Genomic DNA, 5,000 nt, shown 5'->3' on the forward strand with positions numbered 1-5,000 from the left:
AACCAGGCCCGACCCTGCTTAGCTTCCGAGATCAGACGAGATCGGGCGTTGCCAGGCTGGTATGGCCGTACGAAATAAGTTGACAACCATAGGCTACTTATCCATATACAGATTTAGCAATTGACAATGCAAGGTGGTCTCTCTCTCTCTCTCTCGTGTCAAAATGAAAACAGCTTCCAGCCCCTTTCATGAAGGACTACTTGTGCATATTGCAAGATTTCAGTTTCTAAGTGAATGAGCAAAAGAGCATACAGCACCTGGTATTCCCAGGCGGTCTCCCATCCAAGTACTAACCAGGCCCGACCCTGCTTAGCTTCCGAGATCAGACGAGATCGGGCGTTGCCAGGCTGGTATGGCCGTACGAAATAAGTTGACAACCATAGGCTACTTATCCATATACAGATTTAGCAATTGACAATGCAAGGTAGTCTCTCTCTCTCTCTCTCTCTCTCTCTCTCTCGTGTCAAAATGAAAACAGCTTCCAGCCCCTTTCATGAAGGACTACTTGTGCATATTGCAATATGTCAGTTTCTAAGTGAATGAGCAAAAGAGCATACAGCACCTGGTATTCCCAGGCGGTCTCCCATCCAAGTACTAACCAGGCCCGACCCTGCTTAGCTTCCGAGATCAGACGAGATCGGGCGTTGCCAGGCTGGTATGGCCGTACGAAATAAGTTGACAACCATAGGCTACTTATCCATATACAGATTTAGCAATTGACAATGCAAGGTGGTCTCTCTATCTCTCTCTCGTGTCAAAATGAAAACAGCTTCCAGCCCCTTTCATGAAGGACTACTTGTGCATATTGCAAGATTTCAGTTTCTAAGTGAATGAGCAAAAGAGCATACAGCACCTGGTATTCCCAGGCGGTCTCCCATCCAAGTACTAACCAGGCCCGACCCTGCTTAGCTTCCGAGATCAGACGAGATCGGGCGTTGCCAGGCTGGTATGGCCGTACGAAATAAGTTGACAACCATAGGCTACTTATCCATATACAGATTTAGCAATTGACAATGCAAGGTGGTCTCTCTCTCTCTCTCTCGTGTCAAAATGAAAACAGCTTCCAGACCCTTTCATGAAGGACTACTTGTGCATATTGCAAGATTTCAGTTTCTAAGTGAATGAGCAAAAGAGCATACAGCACCTGGTATTCCCAGGCGGTCTCCCATCCAAGTACTAACCAGGCCCGACCCTGCTTAGCTTCCGAGATCAGACGAGATCGGGCGTTGCCAGGCTGGTATGGCCGTACGAAATAAGTTGACAACCATAGGCTACTTATCCATATACAGATTTAGCAATTGACAATGCAAGGTAGTCTCTCTCTCTCTCTCTCTCTCTCGTGTCAAAATGAAAACAGCTTCCAGTCCCTTTCATGAAGGACTACTTGTGCATATTGCAAGATGTCAGTTTCTAAGTGAATGAGCAAAAGAGCATACAGCACCTGGTATTCCCAGGCGGTCTCCCATCCAAGTACTAACCAGGCCCGACCCTGCTTAGCTTCCGAGATCAGACGAGATCGGGCGTTGCCAGGCTGGTATGGCCGTACGAAATAAGTTGACAACCATAGGCTACTTATCCATATACAGATTTAGCAATTGACAATGCAAGGTAGTCTCTCTCTCTCTCTCTCTCTCTCTCTCTCGTGTCAAAATGAAAACAGCTTCCAGCCCCTTTCATGAAGGACTACTTGTGCATATTGCAAGATGTCAGTTTCTAAGTGAATGAGCAAAAGAGCATACAGCACCTGGTATTCCCAGGCGGTCTCCCATCCAAGTACTAACCAGGCCCGACCCTGCTTAGCTTCCGAGATCAGACGAGATCGGGCGTTGCCAGGCTGGTATGGCCGTACGAAATAAGTTGACAACCATAGGCTACTTATCCATATACAGATTTAGCAATTGACAATGCAAGGTGGTCTCTCTCTCTCTCGTGTCAAAATGAAAACAGCTTCCAGCCCCTTTCATGAAGGACTACTTGTGCATATTGCAAGATTTCAGTTTCTAAGTGAATGAGCAAAAGAGCATACAGCACCTGGTATTCCCAGGCGGTCTCCCATCCAAGTACTAACCAGGCCCGACCCTGCTTAGCTTCCGAGATCAGGCGTTGCCAGGCTGGTATGGCCGTACGAAATAAGTTGACAACCATAGGCTACTTATCCATATACAGATTTAGCAATTGACAATGCAAGGTAGTCTCTCTCTCTCTCTCTCTCTCTCTCTCTCTCGTGTCAAAATGAAAACAGCTTCCAGCCCCTTTCATGAAGGACTACTTGTGCATATTGCAATATGTCAGTTTCTAAGTGAATGAGCAAAAGAGCATACAGCACCTGGTATTCCCAGGCGGTCTCCCATCCAAGTACTAACCAGGCCCGACCCTGCTTAGCTTCCGAGATCAGACGAGATCGGGCGTTGCCAGGCTGGTATGGCCGTACGAAATAAGTTGACAACCATAGGCTACTTATCCATATACAGATTTAGCAATTGACAATGCAAGGTGGTCTCTCTATCTCTCTCTCGTGTCAAAATGAAAACAGCTTCCAGCCCCTTTCATGAAGGACTACTTGTGCATATTGCAAGATTTCAGTTTCTAAGTGAATGAGCAAAAGAGCATACAGCACCTGGTATTCCCAGGCGGTCTCCCATCCAAGTACTAACCAGGCCCGACCCTGCTTAGCTTCCGAGATCAGACGAGATCGGGCGTTGCCAGGCTGGTATGGCCGTACGAAATAAGTTGACAACCATAGGCTACTTATCCATATACAGATTTAGCAATTGACAATGCAAGGTGGTCTCTCTCTCTCTCTCTCGTGTCAAAATGAAAACAGCTTCCAGCCCCTTTCATGAAGGACTACTTGTGCATATTGCAAGATTTCAGTTTCTAAGTGAATGAGCAAAAGAGCATACAGCACCTGGTATTCCCAGGCGGTCTCCCATCCAAGTACTAACCAGGCCCGACCCTGCTTAGCTTCCGAGATCAGACGAGATCGGGCGTTGCCAGGCTGGTATGGCCGTACGAAATAAGTTGACAACCATAGGCTACTTATCCATATACAGATTTAGCAATTGACAATGCAAGGTAGTCTCTCTCTCTCTCTCTCTCTCTCGTGTCAAAATGAAAACAGCTTCCAGCCCCTTTCATGAAGGACTACTTGTGCATATTGCAAGATGTCAGTTTCTAAGTGAATGAGCAAAAGAGCATACAGCACCTGGTATTCCCAGGCGGTCTCCCATCCAAGTACTAACCAGGCCCGACCCTGCTTAGCTTCCGAGATCAGACGAGATCGGGCGTTGCCAGGCTGGTATGGCCGTACGAAATAAGTTGACAACCATAGGCTACTTATCCATATACAGATTTAGCAATTGACAATGCAAGGTAGTCTCTCTCTCTCTCTCTCTCTCTCTCTCTCGTGTCAAAATGAAAACAGCTTCCAGCCCCTTTCATGAAGGACTACTTGTGCATATTGCAAGATGTCAGTTTCTAAGTGAATGAGCAAAAGAGCATACAGCACCTGGTATTCCCAGGCGGTCTCCCATCCAAGTACTAACCAGGCCCGACCCTGCTTAGCTTCCGAGATCAGACGAGATCGGGCGTTGCCAGGCTGGTATGGCCGTACGAAATAAGTTGACAACCATAGGCTACTTATCCATATACAGATTTAGCAATTGACAATGCAAGGTGGTCTCTCTCTCTCTCTCTCGTGTCAAAATGAAAACAGCTTCCAGCCCCTTTCATGAAGGACTACTTGTGCATATTGCAAGATTTCAGTTTCTAAGTGAATGAGCAAAAGAGCATACAGCACCTGGTATTCCCAGGCGGTCTCCCATCCAAGTACTAACCAGGCCCGACCCTGCTTAGCTTCCGAGATCAGACGAGATCGGGCGTTGCCAGGCTGGTATGGCCGTACGAAATAAGTTGACAACCATAGGCTACTTATCCATATACAGATTTAGCAATTGACAATGCAAGGTAGTCTCTCTCTGTCTCTCTCTCTCTCGTGTCAAAATGAAAACAGCTTCCAGCCCCTTTCATGAAGAACTACTTGTGCATATTGCAAGATGTCAGTTTCTAAGTGAATGAGCAAAAAAGCATACAGCACCTGGTATTCCCAGGCGGTCTCCCATCCAAGTACTAACCAGGCCCGACCCTGCTTAGCTTCCGAGATCAGACGAGATCGGGCGTTGCCAGGCTGGTATGGCCGTACGAAATAAGTTGACAACCATAGGCTACTTATCCATATACAGATTTAGCAATTGACAATGCAAGGTAGTCTCTCTCTCTCTCTCTCTCTCTCTCTCTCTCGTGTCAAAATGAAAACAGCTTCCAGCCCCTTTCATGAAGGACTACTTGTGCATATTGCAAGATGTCAGTTTCTAAGTGAATGAGCAAAAGAGCATACAGCACCTGGTATTCCCAGGCGGTCTCCCATCCAAGTACTAACCAGGCCCGACCCTGCTTAGCTTCCGAGATCAGACGAGATCGGGCGTTGCCAGGCAGGTATGGCCGTACGAAATAAGTTGACAACCATAGGCTACTTATCCATATACAGATTTAGCAATTGACAATGCAAGGTGGTCTCTCTATCTCTCTCTCGTGTCAAAATGAAAACAGCTTCCAGCCCCTTTCATGAAGGACTACTTGTGCATATTGCAAGATTTCAGTTTCTAAGTGAATGAGCAAAAGAGCATACAGCACCTGGTATTCCCAGGCGGTCTCCCATCCAAGTACTAACCAGGCCCGACCCTGCTTAGCTTCCGAGATCAGACGAGATCGGGCGTTGCCAGGCTGGTATGGCCGTACGAAATAAGTTGACAACCATAGGCTACTTATCCATATACAGATTTAGCAATTGACAATGCAAGGTGGTCTCTCTCTCTCTCTCTCGTGTCAAAATGAAAACAGCTTCCAGCCCCTTTCATGAAGGACTACTTGTGCATATTGCAAGATTTCAGTTTCTAAGTGAATGAGCAAAAGAGCATACAGCACCTGGTATTCCCAGGCGG

At 46.9% G+C, this 5,000-nt stretch overlaps 17 non-coding genes and 1 pseudogene across 17 annotated transcripts in view; all 18 read right to left on the bottom strand.

The window, feature by feature from the left end:
* Positions 1 to 73, bottom strand: part of LOC146229045 (5S ribosomal RNA) — a 119-nt gene extending 46 nt beyond the window's left edge. Inside the window, exon 1 of the ribosomal RNA XR_014742952.1 lies at positions 1 to 73. This exon is cut by the window's left edge and continues 46 nt beyond it. This is a non-coding gene — a ribosomal RNA (5S ribosomal RNA).
* Positions 74 to 245: 172 nt separating this feature from the next.
* On the bottom strand, positions 246 to 364 carry LOC146229046 (5S ribosomal RNA). The gene has a single exon (XR_014742953.1). It is a non-coding gene; the product is annotated as a 5S ribosomal RNA (ribosomal RNA).
* A 186-nt stretch (positions 365 to 550) lies between these two features.
* LOC146229047 (5S ribosomal RNA) lies at positions 551 to 669 on the bottom strand. The gene has a single exon (XR_014742954.1). It is a non-coding gene; the product is annotated as a 5S ribosomal RNA (ribosomal RNA).
* A 172-nt stretch (positions 670 to 841) lies between these two features.
* Positions 842 to 960, bottom strand: LOC146229048 (5S ribosomal RNA). The gene has a single exon (XR_014742955.1). It is a non-coding gene; the product is annotated as a 5S ribosomal RNA (ribosomal RNA).
* A 172-nt stretch (positions 961 to 1,132) lies between these two features.
* On the bottom strand, positions 1,133 to 1,251 carry LOC146229049 (5S ribosomal RNA). Its single transcript, XR_014742957.1, has one exon. It is a non-coding gene; the product is annotated as a 5S ribosomal RNA (ribosomal RNA).
* Positions 1,252 to 1,429: 178 nt separating this feature from the next.
* On the bottom strand, positions 1,430 to 1,548 carry LOC146229050 (5S ribosomal RNA). Its single transcript, XR_014742958.1, has one exon. It is a non-coding gene; the product is annotated as a 5S ribosomal RNA (ribosomal RNA).
* A 184-nt stretch (positions 1,549 to 1,732) lies between these two features.
* On the bottom strand, positions 1,733 to 1,851 carry LOC146229051 (5S ribosomal RNA). The gene has a single exon (XR_014742959.1). It is a non-coding gene; the product is annotated as a 5S ribosomal RNA (ribosomal RNA).
* Positions 1,852 to 2,019: 168 nt separating this feature from the next.
* Positions 2,020 to 2,128, bottom strand: LOC146229052 (5S ribosomal RNA; annotated as a pseudogene).
* Positions 2,129 to 2,314: 186 nt separating this feature from the next.
* On the bottom strand, positions 2,315 to 2,433 carry LOC146229053 (5S ribosomal RNA). The gene has a single exon (XR_014742960.1). It is a non-coding gene; the product is annotated as a 5S ribosomal RNA (ribosomal RNA).
* Positions 2,434 to 2,605: 172 nt separating this feature from the next.
* On the bottom strand, positions 2,606 to 2,724 carry LOC146229054 (5S ribosomal RNA). Its single transcript, XR_014742961.1, has one exon. It is a non-coding gene; the product is annotated as a 5S ribosomal RNA (ribosomal RNA).
* A 172-nt stretch (positions 2,725 to 2,896) lies between these two features.
* On the bottom strand, positions 2,897 to 3,015 carry LOC146229055 (5S ribosomal RNA). The gene has a single exon (XR_014742962.1). It is a non-coding gene; the product is annotated as a 5S ribosomal RNA (ribosomal RNA).
* Positions 3,016 to 3,193: 178 nt separating this feature from the next.
* Positions 3,194 to 3,312, bottom strand: LOC146229056 (5S ribosomal RNA). Its single transcript, XR_014742963.1, has one exon. It is a non-coding gene; the product is annotated as a 5S ribosomal RNA (ribosomal RNA).
* A 184-nt stretch (positions 3,313 to 3,496) lies between these two features.
* On the bottom strand, positions 3,497 to 3,615 carry LOC146229057 (5S ribosomal RNA). Its single transcript, XR_014742964.1, has one exon. It is a non-coding gene; the product is annotated as a 5S ribosomal RNA (ribosomal RNA).
* Positions 3,616 to 3,787: 172 nt separating this feature from the next.
* On the bottom strand, positions 3,788 to 3,906 carry LOC146229058 (5S ribosomal RNA). The gene has a single exon (XR_014742965.1). It is a non-coding gene; the product is annotated as a 5S ribosomal RNA (ribosomal RNA).
* Positions 3,907 to 4,084: 178 nt separating this feature from the next.
* LOC146229059 (5S ribosomal RNA) lies at positions 4,085 to 4,203 on the bottom strand. Its single transcript, XR_014742966.1, has one exon. It is a non-coding gene; the product is annotated as a 5S ribosomal RNA (ribosomal RNA).
* A 186-nt stretch (positions 4,204 to 4,389) lies between these two features.
* Positions 4,390 to 4,508, bottom strand: LOC146229060 (5S ribosomal RNA). Its single transcript, XR_014744729.1, has one exon. It is a non-coding gene; the product is annotated as a 5S ribosomal RNA (ribosomal RNA).
* A 172-nt stretch (positions 4,509 to 4,680) lies between these two features.
* LOC146229061 (5S ribosomal RNA) lies at positions 4,681 to 4,799 on the bottom strand. The gene has a single exon (XR_014742968.1). It is a non-coding gene; the product is annotated as a 5S ribosomal RNA (ribosomal RNA).
* A 172-nt stretch (positions 4,800 to 4,971) lies between these two features.
* LOC146229062 (5S ribosomal RNA) overlaps positions 4,972 to 5,000 on the bottom strand; it is a 119-nt gene continuing 90 nt past the window's right edge. The window contains exon 1 of the ribosomal RNA XR_014742969.1: positions 4,972 to 5,000. This exon is cut by the window's right edge and continues 90 nt beyond it. This is a non-coding gene — a ribosomal RNA (5S ribosomal RNA).

Source organism: Hypomesus nipponensis, chromosome 24 (assembly GCF_054491055.1).
Source record: "Hypomesus nipponensis isolate SF chromosome 24, ASM5449105v1, whole genome shotgun sequence".
NCBI classification, from domain to species: Eukaryota; Metazoa; Chordata; class Actinopteri; order Osmeriformes; family Osmeridae; genus Hypomesus; species Hypomesus nipponensis.